Here is an 18,624-nt window from a genome sequence, read left to right on the forward strand (position 1 = left end):
ACTCCTCATACAGTAGCAAAGCCTATATAAAATACTGTGTTTCTGATCCTGATAATATGTAGTTATATGATAGCATAAGGCTACAGATATGTTCATCCATGCTGTTGAAACCAGAAAAATAGGTGAAAAGAGGAGGAACATTCAAAGTGAAACAAATCCTATAGTTTGAAAAAATTGCTTTCTTGGGATCAGACACATTTTTAGTTTCATTGAAGTGGCTCCTGTTTTCTCCACATTGTCTCAAAATAAAACATAAAAAGGACTGGGGATGTGGCTCTGTGGTTAGCACTCCTGGGTTTATCTCCCAGTGCCAAACCAAGTAAGGTGAACAATTTCTGAAAGATTACAATTATGCTAGTGTCCATATACATGTAAAAATATTAGTGAAAATTTAAAAATTTATAAATATATTTTTTGAAAAAAGGGTTAAGGTTCTTCCAAAGCTCAAGAAAAAATGACATATAATCCACTAATAATTTGGGGTAGCAAAGCAAGGGTGCACATGCCTATGCTCCAGTGGCTCAGGAGTATAAGAAGGGAGAATCTCAAGTTCAAGACCAGTCTCAGCAATTTGTCAAGGTTGTAACCAAATGAGTGAGATGCTGTCTCAAAAAAGGGGTACAGGTTGGTGTATAGCACAGTGAAAAAGTGTCCATGGGTTAATCTATAGTGACTCAATAACTAAAAATAATAATAATAAATCTGGCAAAAAAAAAAGTGCCATACAATCCAGTAATAATATTTCTGGGCATACATCTAAATGAATTGGAAAACTTTTCTCAAAGAAATAACTGCAATTCCATTTTTATTTTAGCTTTATTCACAGTATCTAATAAAAAAATGAAATGCCAGTCAGGCATGGTGGGAAATGACTCTAATCCCAGGGGCTTGGGAATTTGAGGCAGAGGATGGAGAGTTCAAAGCAGCTTCAGCAATGGTAAGGCACTAAGCAACTCTTTCCAAAGAAAATGTAAAATAGGGCTAAGGATGAGCCTAAGTCATGGAGTGCCTCTGAGTTTAATTCCTGGTATGCACCACCCCAAAAAAACATCCCTTTAGATGAAAAGAATATCAAAAGATTTCTTCCAGCTTCACAGCATTCAACTACTCCCCTTAGATGCTACACACTTAGAGTTCAAACTGATCTCTAGAAGATAAGACTCAGATAATGATATTTTCTAAATAGGCTAAGAGACATTGATATCTGTGGACACCTTAAGTCAGACTGTTCTAAAACTAAGGACTGGGCAAATATGGGAGGTTGGAATGAGAACACAACACAGTTAAGTTCTTCAAAGGGGAATCTTAACTTGGACACTATGATATCTGAAACCACAGTTGGAGATAAAATTAGATTATTTGCTTCACTGATTTCTGGGTTATTAATTCAATCCAAACAGATATTGAAAAAGTATTAAGGCTACTTCTTTAATGTCTATGTAAAACAGGTTAATAAAAATGTATCAGATTAGGGCTGGAGTTTTGGCTCAGTAACAGAATGCTTGCCTAGCATGGGTGAGGCACTGGGTTGGATCCTCAGATCCACATATCAATAAGTAAAATAAAAGTTCATTGATAACTAATTTCATTAAATGTATCAGGTTTCTCACATGGCTTTCGATGTTCAGATTTACTATGTACTCTAGTGTTTGTGATTAAACTTCCTTAGAGTTTAAATCAAGTTCAGTCCCATCTTTATTTTCCTCCACACTAGTACACAGATGTTTCCTGGAAATGTTTGGAATGCTTCTACAGGTCATTTTAATAAAGTGGTCTTACATATATGGAGGGAAAAACCTCATTTAAGGTCCCATTACATTTTTAAAAAGTATTTAATTGGGACTGTGAGGATGGCCTTAGCCCTGAACTTAAACAACTCCATTTTAAAAACTCCAGTTTGAAACATGCAGTGGCACCAGGCACACCCATAGAGTCCTCCAGTATGGCCTAAAAAAAAGTTACTTCCCCTTAAATTGATAAACAGAGTGAAAAATCTGGCAGGCTATACTTGGCCTGATAAGAGAGACAGACAAGAAAATCAGAGTGGAGACCACAAGACCAGAAGTTTCTTACCCCAGGGTAAATGACGTAATGGAGAAATCCCATGATAGCTAATAAGAATTGAAAGAAAGATTAAACGCCCCCAAATTTAGTATAAATAATAGAGCTAATGAGCAGGGATTTAGCCAGCAGAAACCAGCATGCACTCAAGCTGAAGAGCCTGATGAGGACCTGACATCCCATCACTTGTCATTTTTCTTCTGATCCTCTGCATGATTTTCTCATCTCTCAAACTCTACCACTTCATCTGAACTTTGGTGAAAGCCACAACTTCTCCATAGGTTCTCTCCTCAACCTGTTGTCCACTCCAAGCCAGGAGAAACCTGCCTTGGTTCTGGACCTGGTCATCATGGTCTGAGTGAGTGTGCATCTGCTGGACTAAAAGCCTAAGGCTTAAGAATTTTGTTCTGACATTTAAACTTACTACACAGAGGGAATGTGTGTAACTAGCCTGTCATGACTAAGTTACTTTTGCAGTGTCTAAAATTAATCTATACTTCTTAGCAGTAAATTAATTAACCTTTTTTTTCCTTTTGCTGTGAATGGATTATCTCTATTACAGTGCCTAGCATTCAGGATTGTTATTTTCTTCAGTATGAACCTATAGAGTATAATTGCATTGAGCAATTTGAGTGAATAAAGCATTAAAAGGGGCAGAAGCATTTGGACATTTTTTATTTCTCTCCTTGACTGCATATGTCTCAATTTTGCCCCTGGCGACTGGGACACATTGACTATATTATTTTATTAAGAAAAAAGTCATTATTTTTAATGTCATCTAATTTTTTCCTGCTTTTTTCTTATGTGAAAGTCTCACAAGGATAAAGCAAAATCTTTTAAAACTGTCATCCAGTTCTTGGAGAAAAAAAATACAAATGAAGCATGCCTTTAAAACAAAATATAGGAAAACATAATTATGTTGAAACAGAAGTTTTGAGATGAAATTGAATTTTCCATTTAACCAATTTTCTCTGGGATCTTGTCTCACAAGTTTTGAAGAATAAAATCTATGGACACTCAGGGAAGGTAGCAGTAAAAAGAGTAGGATTTATTTTAGCAAGAAAAAATACAACTCCCAAAATGTGGGAAAGGGCATGTTAGCAGAAGAACTCATTTTTTGTGTGTGTCAGTTTCGAAGTTTAAATATGGTTTTTGGCAAAGCTTTGGTTAATATCTATTTAAAATGAGTATTGAAAAAGGCATTTTTATTACCAACTAGGTTCAAGTTTGTCCTTAATATATCCCATCCTCCTTCCAGTGACTTCCAACTGGGTTCACCCCAAGGAAAAAGAATTTGATTGAAGGTATTCCCATAAGTGAGTCTCAAGTGTTTTTTTTTTTTTTCTTTAATTTGAATAGGCCTTAATGGTGCTCATTAACATATCTATCCATTAACCTTCAGGTGTGGTTAAATAAGATGTCCATGATACAGCTGCCTTTTAATTTTACTATCTATTTGATTTTATTTTTTCTCAATCAAGTTGTGCAAGAAGCCTGCCTTTGAGAATGTGAAGGGAGCTGGAAATTTGGGATTTAATCTCAGACCTATAAATAGCTAAACTATCAGATAATCATTTTGGATTTGAGATACTTCTTAGTCTACATTTAGAAAGCTGAGGAGGAATGAGGATGCTGTGTTCAAAACCAGTTTGAGCAACTTAGTGAGGTTCTAAGAAACTCAGTGAGACTTTGTCTCTACATAAATATATAGAAAAAGGTTGAGAATGTGGGTCAATAGATAAACACCCATGGGAATAATTCATGGTCTAAAGTAAAGAAACATATAAACAACAAAAATAAAAACTTAGGAGGAACAAGAACAGGGGTCCCTAAAAAAGCCACAGCGTCTCTCATGCAGGAACACAACTAATGAAGTTGGGGTCCTCTTCTGATGATTATCCCAGTCTTCACCACACATTCTGGGGACATGCTGAGCTAATGGCACACAGATGCCCACATAGGAATTCAGGAAGGCTCCGAAAACACCATACAATTATGGAACAAAAGACTTGAGGTCTAAAATGCTAATCTAAGCTCCACTATACTAGTCAGAGAAAACTAAAAGCTAAGCTGCCAAGGAGAGACCCTCTATCCACCAGACTCTGGAGACAATTATGAGGAGTTTCCAGCCACCATTGCCAGTCCCACTGGCTTCAAACAGCCTCTCTATCCAGTCTCAAAATAAGAACCCACACTTACCATTTTCTGGCTTTCAGTATGCTCAGTGTTCCCCATATACATATTTTTTTTTTCAGCTTCAGTGTAGCACAGAAACCTGGAAGCAAAGAAATGGATTCAGTGAATGACAGGCTCCAAAAACAAAAGGAACAGAAGACTGTGGAAGTCTGCCCACTCATCACTGACTGTTTCTTGATTGGACAGTTCTCACCCAAGAGACAGATTGGAAAGGGCTTCAGGAACTTCCTCCAAATTGAGCCTGGTAGAGATACCACTGGTTACTGGTGACAAGTCTTACTTTTCCACATGTTGAAGTTTGAACATTAGAGAAGCATGCTGAGGGAAGCATATGAAGCAGGGTTTATTTAGAAAAGGGTAACACAGACTTCTCCCACAAGGGAGAAGGGGGCCATAGCTGGTATCTGGGTATCCTAAGAAGCAAGGTGTTCTGCCCTTTTTATATGTCCTAGGCTTCCTTTGTTCTCCTGCCTTTCCTCCCTTTTCTTCTTCCTGAGGACTGGCTAGGATCAGAAAGGCTTGGTGGGATGGCCTAAAGTTGGGAAATAGGTGGGCTGAAGGGGAAGGGCAAGATGGAGTAGACAAGGACACATTTACAATCTTATAGCTCCCTGTAAGGAGGGGAAAACCTGGGACAGGTTACCTTGGCAACAGGTTGGAGCAGGGGCAGGTTCCTGATAATATCCCTCAGGGGACAGTCTCTAACTTCCCAGATTCACTCAAAATTGGCTTCTTAGATTCAACCTGACTCAATTTGAAAGGGTAAAGTTTCTAAGCTGCAAAGCCTGAATTAAAATGTAAAAGACTAGGTATTCTTAAGTTCCTCTGATACACCCAGAACCTGAAATTCCTGAGATAGTTAAGACAAGGCCCTACTGGACATTTAGCCTAGGGCCCTGTGCAGTTTGTCAGAGGGCCTGAACCAATCAGTTTGAATGTGTACCCCACTTAGGAGTGACCAATCACCCCCGCCCGACCTGTTCCCACCAATGAATGTGCTAATCATGTCTCAGAGTTGTTGTTCAATTTTCCCATGCCTCATGATGATTTGTTCTGATGTATGCAAAGCCCGCCCCCCCCCTGCCCTCCCCAAAAAGTGTACTTAAGCTCTGCTTGACCTTTGCTCTGGGCTCTGGGCTGCTCTCCCTTCCTGAGTGAGCCTTGAGCCCCAGCATGCTGGTTCAATAAACTCCCTCCTGCCAATTGCATGAAGCCAGTCTCTTGTGTGGTCTCTTTCTCAGATGCTTCAAGGACCCTTACAAATTCACCTATCTACACTGAGTGCCTGTCTAATTCAGTAGGCCTACTGTTTGAGTGACAGTAAGTTGCATACAGATCAGAATCAAATAAGGACACAAAGACAGGTTTATGGCTCCTCTGTTTTCATTGATCAAACCCTTGGGATCTACCACAGGCAGGGGTGCATGCCTGTAATCCTAGCAACTGGAGAGGCTGAGGCAGGAGGACAGTGAGTTCAAAGCCAGCCTCAGCAATGGCAAGGCACTAAGAACCTCACTGAGATTATGCATCACCTTTGTCCTTAGACCCACAGAGCACTTCTAGGCACATTCCCACCCTGCTAAATTGTTTGTCTACAAATGACAGGAGAGATCTGCTGCGCCAGGTGTCACTGACTCAGGATAGGTGGGAACTTCAACTCATTTGCTATTAGTATTAACTATGTGTTTCCTATTTTCATCATAATTCCTGTGTAGGGCAAAGAAGGCTCTGTTAGTGAAGGGAATGTATGTTGAACAAGTTGTGGCTTTAGAATGAGGGGCTAAGTGTAAATTGTTAAGCTTTTCTCAGGAACCTTGATTTGCAATCTTTTCCCTGTGAATTTCTTAAGAAATAACACTATTGTTTGTATTGTCAAAGATTCTAAAATACATCTCAGGGAGGCATTGAGTTTATTAGAAGTGATGTGAAGGAGGAACAGGGTGACACTCTGACAGAAGAAAGTGTGTTCTCTCTGAAAAAAAATAGCATGACTCTCTTGAAATCCATTTTTTTTTGAAGACCTAAAAAAAAGATCCCAAAGTGTCCTGCCCAGGTACACTTCTTGACTTTGGACTGACAGTAGGATAACTTCAAACTCCCAAGTATCCTCTGCCATGACAACTTTAGGTTAATTAGGCTCATGTTCACCATTACTAATTGAATTCTTAAGCATAAACTCTCGCAGATTTCATGGTTAGTAAGAATTATTTTTATTTCTCTGAGTTCCAGAATCTGGTCTATAGCAGGGTCACAAAAGTCTTCACTTCAGGGTAACTTAAGTTGGTCTTGTAAAAATTGTTTTGAAACTGCATTTCTCCTGTAGATAACAGTTTGTTAAGAAATGTAACATATCCTGTGCAGTTAAGCCAGAACTTTCTTGTAAAATAAAGCATAGATTAGCTAGTCTACCACTGAGCTACATCAGTGTCACCCTTGTCAGAAATAAGGTAGCATGAAGATGCAAATCTCTCAACCAGGAAAAGGCAGTATCTTATTGACATCACATTCTGGAGCTAAAAATCATAGAAGAGGGTTCCTTTCAAATGTGCTATGCCAACTTTTTATTAGATGTGGTTTATTTACTACTTTCACTAATTCCAGAAAATCCCTTTGAAATCACAAATTTTATTTACCTTCCAATCCTCAGAGCGTCATGTTCTTCTCCTGTAGATCCTGAGAACCACATATAAATAAATAAATAAATTAAAGGTATTATGTCCATCTAAAAAAAAACTAACACCGGAAAACTGGGCACACAGGTGCAAGCCTATAATCCCAGCTGCTCAGGAGACAGAGGCAGTAGAATAATAAGTTCAAGGCCAACATCAGCAACTGAGACCCTGCCCTAAAATAAAAAGGGCTGGGGATGTATTTCAGTGGCAGAACATCCCTGAATTCAATCCCTGCCACGGCAAAAAAAAAAAAAAAAAAAAAAAAAAAGCAAAAGAAAGTGACAAAAAAAGTAACACTTAGGATTTTCTCTCAGGAATTTTTCCACAGATTTCAACAAAGTAAGGTGCCTCAGACATTAGTTTCTCCTAATCCATCTTTTTTATAATCTTTATTTATTTATTTTTATGTGGTGCTAAGGATTGAACCTAGTGCCTCATATGTGTGAGGGAAGCACTCTACCACTGAGCTACAGCACACTTCTCTGTGCCTCAATATCATTATGTCTCAGAGACGAAACAATTTAAATCACAATCTTCAAAGAACCATATTTTATGTATAAAAATTTTTAAATATGGCAAAATAAATAATTAAATCACATGCAGAGAGTAAATGAGAAAAAGAAGTAATAAAGAAAGAGGAGAAAGATCTCTAAATAAATGACAGAAAAAAAATAGAGAAAAATAAACTAATTAAATGCTGGTTCTTGGGCTGTGGTATAACTCAGTAGTACAGTGTGTGCTTACCATGTGTAAGGCCCTGGCTTGATCCCAAGCACAAAAACAAAAACAAAAACATAATACCTCATGACTAAATAAGATTTAAGCTAATATTGCAAAGCTGGTTTGGCATTCAAAACACAATGCACATCACTATATTATCAAACAAATAATAACAATCCAATACCCATTCTTAGTTCAAAAACAAAAACAATAAAAACCTTAGGAATAGAACAGTCTCATTCTGATAAAAGGAATAAAAAAAAAACCCTACAGTTAACAGCACACATAATAAAAAAAAAAAGATTGAACATTTTTCTTTTAATATAAGGAACAAGACAAGGATTACCAATCCCATCATTTCTATCCAACAATATACCAGAGATTCTGCTTAGTTTAATAAGGCAAGAAAAAAAATGACATTCAAGTGAGAAAGGAAGAATTCAAACCATATTGTTAAATGATTAGATTATCTATATAGAAAATCCAATGAAATATACCCCCAAAAAAGCTACTCCTAGAAGGTGAGTTTGGCAAAACTGCATGATACAAGAGCTAGATACAAAACTGAATTGTTGTTCTATGCTAGTAATGAAAAATTATATATTGAAGTTTTTAAACATACTATAATAACACCAAAAATGTCAAATATTTAAGACAAATTTGAAAGGGCTATGCAAGACTTCTACTTTAAAAGATTGCTGAGAAAAATTAAAGAAAATCTAAACAAATGGGAAGAAATAACATGTTCATTTGTTGCAAGACTCAATGATGTTAAGAAGTCAATTCTCTCCAAGTTGATTCATAGGTCCAATATCTCAGAATCCCAGCAGGCTGTTTTGTATAAACAGGTAAGCTGATTATAAACTTCCAATGCATATGCAAAGGACCCAGAAGAGTCCAAAGAACTCTGCAAAAGAAAAAATCTGAAAGAAAAACACTATTACAAAGGTAAACTAATTCAGACAATGTGGTACTGATATAAAAATAAACAAGCAGATCATGCTACAAAATAGAGGCCAAAATAGACCCATGTACAGAGAAAACTGATTTTGGCAATGGGACAAAGGCAATTCAGCAAAGAAACAATGTTCATTTTTAAGAAATGGTGCTAGAACTAAATACCCAAATACAAAAACTTATGAATTTTGACCCCTGCCTTGCACCACATACAGAAATTAACTTAAAATGGGTCATATACCTAAGTATAAAACCTAAAACAATAAACCTCCTCAAGGAAACAGGAGCTAACTTCTGTGACTTGGGGTTAGGCAAAGAGTTATTAGGTATGATACCAAAAGTGCATTAAAGAACAATTCGTAAATTGAATTTCATCAAAATTAAGAACATGTGTTCTTTGAAAGACACTGCTAGGGGAACGTAAAACATGTCAGACTGGGACAAAATATCATAAATCTGATAAAGAATTTGTATCCAGAATATATAAAGAACACTTAAAACTTAATAAATAAAAAAATAAAATATTCCAAAAATAATAGCATACAAGATTTGATACTTTACCAAGGAATGGCAAATAAGCACGTGAAAATATGCTCAATATCATCATCAGGCAAAAGGAAACTGCAAATTAATATCACAATGAGGGGCTGGGGTTGTGACTCAGTGGCACAGCAATTGCCTTACACATATGAGGCACTGAGTTCAATCCTCAGGACTGCATAAAAATAAATAAATTAAATAAAAATATTGTGTACATCTACAACTAATTTTTTTTAAAAAAACATTTACAATGAGGTAATACTATGTATCTATTAGAGAAATAAAATTTAAAAAGACTACCACAGTAAGTATTTAAGATAGAGACTTGGGGCAACTTATTCCTCATTCACTGCTGGTAGGAATGTAAAAGGAAACAACAACTTGGAAAACAGTTTGGCAGTTTTAAAAATTAAAAATACCGTACCACATGATCTATACAAATCACTTCTGGGTATTTACCAAATAGAAAAGAGAGCCTAATTTCACACAAAGATCTGGAATAAAGTTGTTCTGATGGATTTAGTTCTGAGAGCCAAATGCTGGAAACACTCAATTGGCCGTCAATGGTGAACAGGTACATCCATATAATGGAATACTTTGAGCACTTAAAAGAATAAACTACTGATATAATCAGAAACAGAGACAAATCTCAAAATAATTACACTGAGTAAAAAAGCCAAAAAAAAAAAAGAGTACATGTGATATAATTCCATTTACATAAAACACTAGAATAAACAAACTAACCTATAGTGACAGCAGATCAGTAGGTTGGTATGTGCAGGGTGGTGGCTTTGATCCTCAGCACAACATAAAAATAAAATAAAGATGTTGTATCCACCAAAAACTAAAAAATAAATATTAAAAAACTCACTCTCTTAAAAAAAAACTAAATTATTATTGTATATAAAAGGTAACAAATTGCAAATTGATCTCCCTGGATTGCACAGTTGTCTGTTTACTGGCTTCAAATGAAGTCTGAATGTTTAGCTACACTACCACTGAATACTTAAAACACTATGTTTGCAAGCTGCCCTAAAGCAATTCATTAATTCAAATAAATGTTTACTGTACATGTGCTCTCAGTATGTCATGGTTGAAAGGGCTGGATTTTATGCAGAATGGACAGTAACAAATTACAAAGTTATTCCATGTCTCTTTTGGAATAATTTGTAAGGTTTAGCAACACTTAAATCACATGATGAACGAATAGCAATGGAAACAGGCCACAGACAGCCAAGAACAGTGACTCTTCTAATTAAAGGTTAAAATAATAAATTTCAATGATAAAATGACTGAAGAACTGTATATTAACAGCTTAGAATTCCAAAATGACAAGTATCTCTCATATCTTAAGTGAACTCAGAACAAAGATTAAAAATTACTTCCACACACAGCAAATATGGAGTCTGCCAGTTCTAAGTGGTGGTTCTGGCTTAGAAATATAAAAGGATGTGAAAAGACAGACCACAAATATTTTTTTTTAAATACCAATAACAAATAGGAAGTTTTTAAGTAAATTCTCTAACAGCTGGTATCAAAGATAATATTCTGTAACAGCATATTCTTCATTAATGAACTCAGCTAACTGGACCAAGAATGGAAATTATGGGCTGGAGATGTGGCTCAAGCGGTAGAGCGATCACCTGGCATGCGTGCGGCCCGGGTTCGATCCTCAGCACCACATACAAAACAAAGATGTTGTATCCACCGATAACTAAAAAAAATAAGTATTAAAATTCTCTCTCTCCCTCTCTCTTAAAAAATAAGTAAATAAAATAAAATTTAAAAAAAAGAATGGAAATTACTATATCTTATAGAAGATACAAGCTTAATTACTCATCACAAATAAAACCATCCATAGCTCTGCCATAATATACAAGACCTTTTACATCATAAAAAGGACATCCATTTGAAAACCTTCCACTATGTTTTTCCCTTACAATGATACTACCCTTTAAGGTTGTTTCTCTAAAAGAACACAACATCTGCTCCATTTGTGTACAATGAATTGAAACATTTTCTTCTGTCATGTATAACTGATTACAACTAATGAATAATTTAAAAAAAGAACCCAGGAACTCATTCAAGGTACCCAAAAATCTATAAAAATCACTTGTCAATAGTAACTGTGGATGGTATGTGCTTCAGATTCTCTTAAAAACTTACTCTTCTTCTAAATTTGTTCAGGTTCTTCAAAACCATCATGTTTTGTGTTCTCAAAGGTACAATTTTTTGCTAAACAATAAGCTTTTAATGAATTTTGACTGACATGATTTCTCTACACATGTTTCAAACACATCATACCGAAATTCATATCTACATTAAACACCACTAATCCTTAGTGTTCAGTAACCATGGAATCCAGACTATGAGTTCTGCAAGCACAATATCCAAGTATTCTCCTCTTCACTGAGAAGCAATATCCACTAAATAAAAGATGAAGATAACCATAGTATTCAGTATTCATAGTATTCATAGTATTCCTTGCATCTTCTATTTATTGATTTTTGGAGTTTTACAAATGAAAATGGTCTGCTTTAGGTAAATTGGTGAAAAAAAGCAAAGACATTTAACCACTTATAATTAAAGTTATGAAACGTTACATCTCACCTCTGATACTGATTGTAATTAAAATTGCAAAATAACATCTGCTACAGCTTGAGTTCCATTGAAGCTAAGAGCCAATTTGTGGTTCCTCTTGACACCTCCACTGTCAATTACTGCCCTCCTGTTGCATTTTGCTTTGAAGAAAACCACTGTTTTGTGGAGTAAGATCTACTTGTAACTTGCAATGTGCTAGGCACTGTGCTTACTAGTTTATATGCAGCATCCCCACTCATGTTCACAACAATGCTATGCTGGAGAATATTATAGACAGGTAAAGAGTCATTGATTTTAAATAACTTGTCCAAGGTCACTGAGCTAATTTCCATTACTAATAGCACAGAGTATATCTTGAACCTTTTATTAAGAAGGCCTCAAATGGGACCATACCTGCCAGAGAATATGGATTCATCCCATCACAAGTACCTCCCATTTAATCTCAGTATAGTCATTTTTCTCTAATTCATCTTAATCTGACCATCTGCCTTTGCATGGAGAAGATACAACATAGTGGCAGAGCTGGGTGTGTGCTACAATTTATCTTCCAAGTTTTGGCTCTCAGCTAGCCTTTATTGCCATATCTTGCAATTTCAGGTAAGATCAAGATCTCTTTTTTAAAATGACATCTATAGAATGGCCTTACCGGCAGTGCTATTATTAATTCTGACCATGTTTAAAGTGATTTTAAATATTCAAAACAATTCTGTTCTTAAGTGAAGCATTGTTTATCACATAAGCAAATGATTTGTGTCAAGTTATAACAAATAAGATATATAAATGAGTAATTATCCTTCATTCCTCCAAACATGACTTTGTATTTTTTTAATGAAAACATAGAATAATGATTTGTTTGTGGATCTGAGGATCAAACCCAAGGCCTCACATATGTGAGGCAAGCCACATCCCCTGCCCACAATGCTGGTTTTGGAATGATTCTGTGTGAGTAACAGTGTAGTGACAGCCCTGCCTTCCACTGTCCTTTGACCAAAATTCCTATTTAACTGTTACACACAGATAACATCCAAAAAAGAAGTTTACAGAAACTACATAACTTCTACCCTTTTAGAATTACTGTAACTATTTTGTTCTCTTTGAAATGCAGAAAGAAATTTAAATTAAGACTTCACTAACATAAGAGCAAGAACCAGTTAAACAGCATCTACTGTTCTTTGTCAATTAAGAAGATTGTTCAGCCAGGTTGGAGGCACATGCCTGTAATCCCAGTGGCTTGTAAACCTGAAGCAGGAGGATTGCAAGTTCAAACCTAGCCTTAGCAATTTAGTGAAGCTCTAAGCAACTTAATAAAACTCTGTCTCAAGAAAAGAAGAAAAAAGGGTTGGGGATGTGGCTCAGTGCTTGAGCACCCTGGGCTCAATTCCTGGTGTAAAAAAAAAAAAAAAAAAGTCAGAAAATAGAAAAACAGAGTAAACTGCACTGTATAAAATGAATTTTAATTACTTTTTTCTAGAGACTGATAAGGGTACCTCTGAAAATCCATGTTCTTTAATTTCAGCTCTGTAACAGATTTTAAAAGTGATAAAATGTGAGGTTCTAGGACCTTGGTTCAAAAAATTTTCACGTAGTTATTTAACTGCATACACAATTCAGATTCATGATTTTGATCTCATCATTAAAATCTGAAATGTACTGTTTTCCATACTGAGTAGCTTTGTTAAAATTTAGATCACACAAAGTCTCTATTTTATATTTCTTCAAACTCTAACTGAAAGAACAAGCATTAATCTACAATTCAAGCAAAAGTTAATCTGAGTTATTTTAAATAATCAATTATAGCAATATATCTTACAGTATTTTCAAAAGCTGAGATGCTATAACTTAATTTTAATTCTTAGAAATGTCTATTACAACTTGCTAAAAGATACTGCTGAATCTGAAAGTTTTTGGTAAAAAAAAATGTAAAATTTTTTAAAAGGCTCACATCTACTGCAGGGAATAGGAAGATTTGAGACAATAAATACAAATGTTAAAAACACATTGGTGGGCTGGGGTTGTGGCTCAGCAATAGAGCACTCCCCTAACACATATGAGGCCCTTGGTTCAATCCTCAGCACTGCATGAAAATAAATAAAGTATTATGTCCAACTACAACTAAAAAATAAATAAATATTTTAAAACTGGTCTTCAATATTTCAGGGTTCTACATACATGGATTTGACCAACTGCAGGTAGAAAATATTTGGAAAAAACATGCTTTTGTTCTGAACATGTACAGACTTTTTGGAGGGTCATTATTCTCTAAGGAATACAATATCACAATTATTTGCACCATATTTATACTATATTAGATACTGTACGTAATCTAGACATGATGGAGAGTACTTGGAACAATGGGTATAAGTTACATGCAAATATTGCATCATTTTATATAAGAGAGTATAACATCTACAGATTTTGGTGTTCACAGGGGGTTCTCAAGCCAATTTCCCACATACACCAAGGCACAAACAAATATGCAACTCACTATTATATTGTGTTATATGGTAGGGTGGTAGGAAAAAAATATTTAGCCTCTAAGTTAATACAACTGTATTTTCGCCTTACATTTTTAAAAGCAACACAAACCTATCCCAAGTAGAAGAGTAATATTACTAATTTATATAGACACAATTATGTTTTTTCTGAAATTGAAATAATAAAAATTATGGCATACCCAAGCTAACAATACTTTGGCTTTACTGAATATAGAGTGGAGATAAAATTAGAACCACAGTCATCTCAAAATTAGAGTAAAAATATCAAAGTTGAATTCCATTCTAGACTGGTATTCCAATAACTATTAAGAGATAGGAATCAGGAGTCAGATTTTAAGATGCCAAAATCTGAAATCTGTAATCATTTTTTTTTAAAAAAGAAAAGTAACTACATTAACTTCTGCTACTCAGAATACACAATCTTGATATCAACTGAATTCTTACTTTTAAGGTGAACTTTCAGTCCTTTCCATTCACAAATAAGGCCTGATTTATTAAGTTCCCTGCTTTGTATTTCTAGAGTTGATAAAAGCACATTTTCTTAGTACAATATGTATTGTTCCAAGTGTTTTATAAACATCTTCTGTGAGAGTTTACATGAGTGATCTGAAATCATTTCCAAGATTTTACCCTATGTGTCAGTTATTCTTAAAAGGAAATAGAGTTTCTCTGCCTTTATCACTTACATTTTCCCTATTTATCACAAGACTGATTCTAATCTGACTCACACACACACACACTCACACTCACACACACACACACACACACACACACACACACACAAAATCACTGGCAGGATTGTCAACAGACAATTACTGGCATTAAATTCTAGGCAGGGCAAAAAGAAAAAAAGAAAACAGGCACAATTTTGTTACTTAGACATGAAAATTACAGATCCACACAATAGCTGAAGTTTCATAAAAGTCTTTTAGCCAATAAGAATAAATCTCAAGACTTATCAACCACCTAGCTCTACATGGGGCTCCTGAATCTACCTTTCCTGATCAAATAATCCATCCTGGCCTGCTATGCATGGCCACCTGTATGCATTCATTCACAGATGTGCCAAGTACAGTAATGCTAGGCTCTGGAAACTCATAGCAAAGAAAATAACCTGTCCCTAGAGTGGCTTTTATTAGTGAAGGAAGTCAAGTGAATAGTCACAGGAATGTAACATCTGGACAGTCACATCCCAAACTAAGCTGGTCTAAAAGTGAACTCTGTTTACTTCCTGCATTCTAGTCTACTCACTTGTGAACCTTGTTCTTGGACAGAAAAGCTGTCATCACAGGCTACCCAGGCAACAAACTTCTTAGGCATTCTCAACCTTCTGCTTCAGATCTTAACAACTGCCCAAGTCAGCTTGAATTACAAAAGAGGAACAGATGGCTGTGCTCCACAATGCTTCCCCAATTCTGGGAATGCTTCTGAAGATGGCAGGGAGCTCCCAGCAAAACTTCTGCCTGAACAGAGGGCAAAAGTCCCAAGCCTAAGAGTGATCTTGGGGGCTGGGGTTGTGGCTCAGTGGTAGAACACTTGTGTAGCATGTGTGAAGCACCAGGTTTGATTCTCAGAACCACATAAGAATAAATAAAGTTCATCAACAACTAAAAAAAATAATATAAGTTAAAAAAAAGAATGCTCTTGGGATTTTAAAAAGCACAGCTGGTAAGAGACCCTCTTTCCTCCCTCTTGTGGAAGAGCCTGAGGATGGCCCTTGCTCTGTCACTTTTAACCCCAAGGTCCTAAAATCATGCTGACTTCTGTGGCATTTCATTCCTTTGAAACCTTCTTCAAAAGTCTTCCTTCTTTAGTAAGCCTCCTTTTAACTTATGATGGTTGACTGCAGCCAAGCATCCAGACTTGCACCTTCTAAAATTTTCCAGTGGGTGTATCCATCTCTACCATCAGTATCCTAGCTCAGGTCCTCATTGGCTCTTATCTGGACTAGTCCAATGGCCCCACAATTCTCTTATTTCTAGTCCTCACAACCAGCATCTGTGCTACAATAACAGGAAAAAACATGTTCCCCCCACACACCAAAACTCATCAATAGCTCTCCATTATTAAAGATAGATCTAAATTCCTTAACAGGACTCACCCCACCCTCTATTCACAATCTTCCCTCCAGCCAAACAGCTTTTCCTCCTTGATTCACATTGTAGCTCTGACTACCCAGAACTGCTTGGGTTTGGGCTGGAACTCAGATACATGAACACACCGCACTGAATTAATTAGTAAATAGGAAGTCCCCATTCTTGAAATCCTGAAGAAATCCAAGAAAAGTGGCTTTCTTCAGGCTTACTTCTAGGTATCAAAGTCATCACAATGATGTCTACATATCATTACATTAATATCCATAAATATTGCTGTTACAGATAACTGGTGCCAATGTACACAACACACACAGCAGCAAGTGTCTGAAAGGAAGAATCACAGATTATAACAAAAGGTTCTGATCACCCACGCATCTCTGCAGACAGAGCACCAGCACTGACTCCCTGTGAGGCTTTCTCACCCAGACAGTGCCCCTCCTCCTCCACTGGTGCCACTACCCTCTATAGAAATCAGTAGCCTGGTACATGACCTCTTGTTCCTTAAGGACAGGACCATGTTCCCAGCATCCCTGGATCTCCAAACCCAGTCAAGTCCTCAAAATACATTAGACACCTATAAATGTCTACAGAATAACATGTGCATTCTGAGCTAAGCAGAACACTCAAAGATATTTTCTGATTTTAAAAAAAGGGCACTAGATATCAGGTTTGAAAACTTAGGCTTCTCCAATTAAATTTGATAAAAATATTTGAAAACAAAATATTTTTTAATATCTCTAACCCATGTGTAGTTAACTAAATGACAATTATTTCTGTAGAAAAAAATTTTGATGGGGGCTGGGGATGTGGCTCAAGCAGTAGTGCACTTGTCTGGCATGCGTGCAGCCCAGGTTCGATCCTCAGCACCATATTCAACAAAGATGTTGTGTTCACTGAAAACTAAAAAATATATATTAAAATTCTCTCTCCTCTCTTCTCCTCTCTCCCTCTCCCCCTCCCTCCCTCCCTCCCTCTCTCTCTCTCTCTCTCTCTCTCTCTCTTAAAAAATATTAATGGAACATTGAGAAATATGGTCTGTTGTGGTTTTTTTTTTTAACTTATAGAAAATTTCAGAGAAACTGCATAAGGAGACAAAAAATTGGTAAATTAGACTCCAATAAAAAATATACATGCTTCATAAGAAGTAAAAACACTATATCTGATAAGAGTACATTTGTGTATATCCAGAATATGTAAGAACTATTACAACTGATCAAGAAAAGAACAGCTCAATTTTAAAATTGGCAAAGGATCTGAATAGCCATTTGTCTAACAAAGAAAAACAATGGCTAACATGCACATGAAAAAGTTCAATATCATTAGTTATGAGGGAAATCCAAATTAAAACCACAATGAGATGCCACTTCATACCCATTAGGATGATTACTATGGAAAAATACCTTGGGAAAGTGTTGGCAAGGATATGGAGAAATGAAATCTTCAAACATTGATGATGGTAATGCAAAATGATAGAGTCACTTTATAAAACAGTCTGGCAGATTTACTTATGGCCAATAAATTTCACTTCTAAGTATCTACCCAAAAGAAAACATAAGTCAACTAAAAAACACAAATATTCACATGATCATAAGAACCACAAAGTACAAGTCACCCAAATATAAATCAACTGATAAATGGATAAACAAACTGCAGTGTATCCATATAATAGAACATTATTTAGCAATAAAAAAGGAATAAAGTTCTGTTATGTGCTACCTCAAAAACATGCTAAGAAGCCAGACACAAAGGGCTGAATGATTACATTTATATAACATGTCCAGAACAAGTAAATCCACAAAGAGAGAAAGGAGATTCATTGCTACATGGAGCAAGAGTGAGTGCAGAGTGATGACTAAAGGGTATGGATCTTTTTTGGAGGGGACAAAAGCGTTTCAGAATTTGACAGCAGGATAGGCACACAACTATGTGAGTATACTACAACTCAGTGAATTGCATTTTTAAGGAGTGACCTTGATGGTAATGTGAATTATTTATAAATAAAGCAGTTATTTTTTTAAATGGCTGCACAAAGTCATATAGTAACACCTCTGCAAGAGGCTCTGGTTGAATCACTCTGCCAGTCACAGAATAATCTGTCATAAAAACATACAATCTGTTCAAATGGGGAAATAATCTATGTTCCTACCAATAAATCCCTATTAAAACCAACCATAAAACCAGATCCAAAGTAAAAAGAGCAAAGAACAAAAGAGCATGCAAGTCACAATTAGCTGGCAGGTTACAGAATGAAACTAACCAAAGACTACAAAAAGAAAAATGTTTATT

This window comes from Spermophilus citellus (assembly GCF_964194105.1).
Source record: "Spermophilus citellus genome assembly, contig: SCAFFOLD_251, whole genome shotgun sequence".
NCBI classification, from domain to species: Eukaryota; Metazoa; Chordata; class Mammalia; order Rodentia; family Sciuridae; genus Spermophilus; species Spermophilus citellus.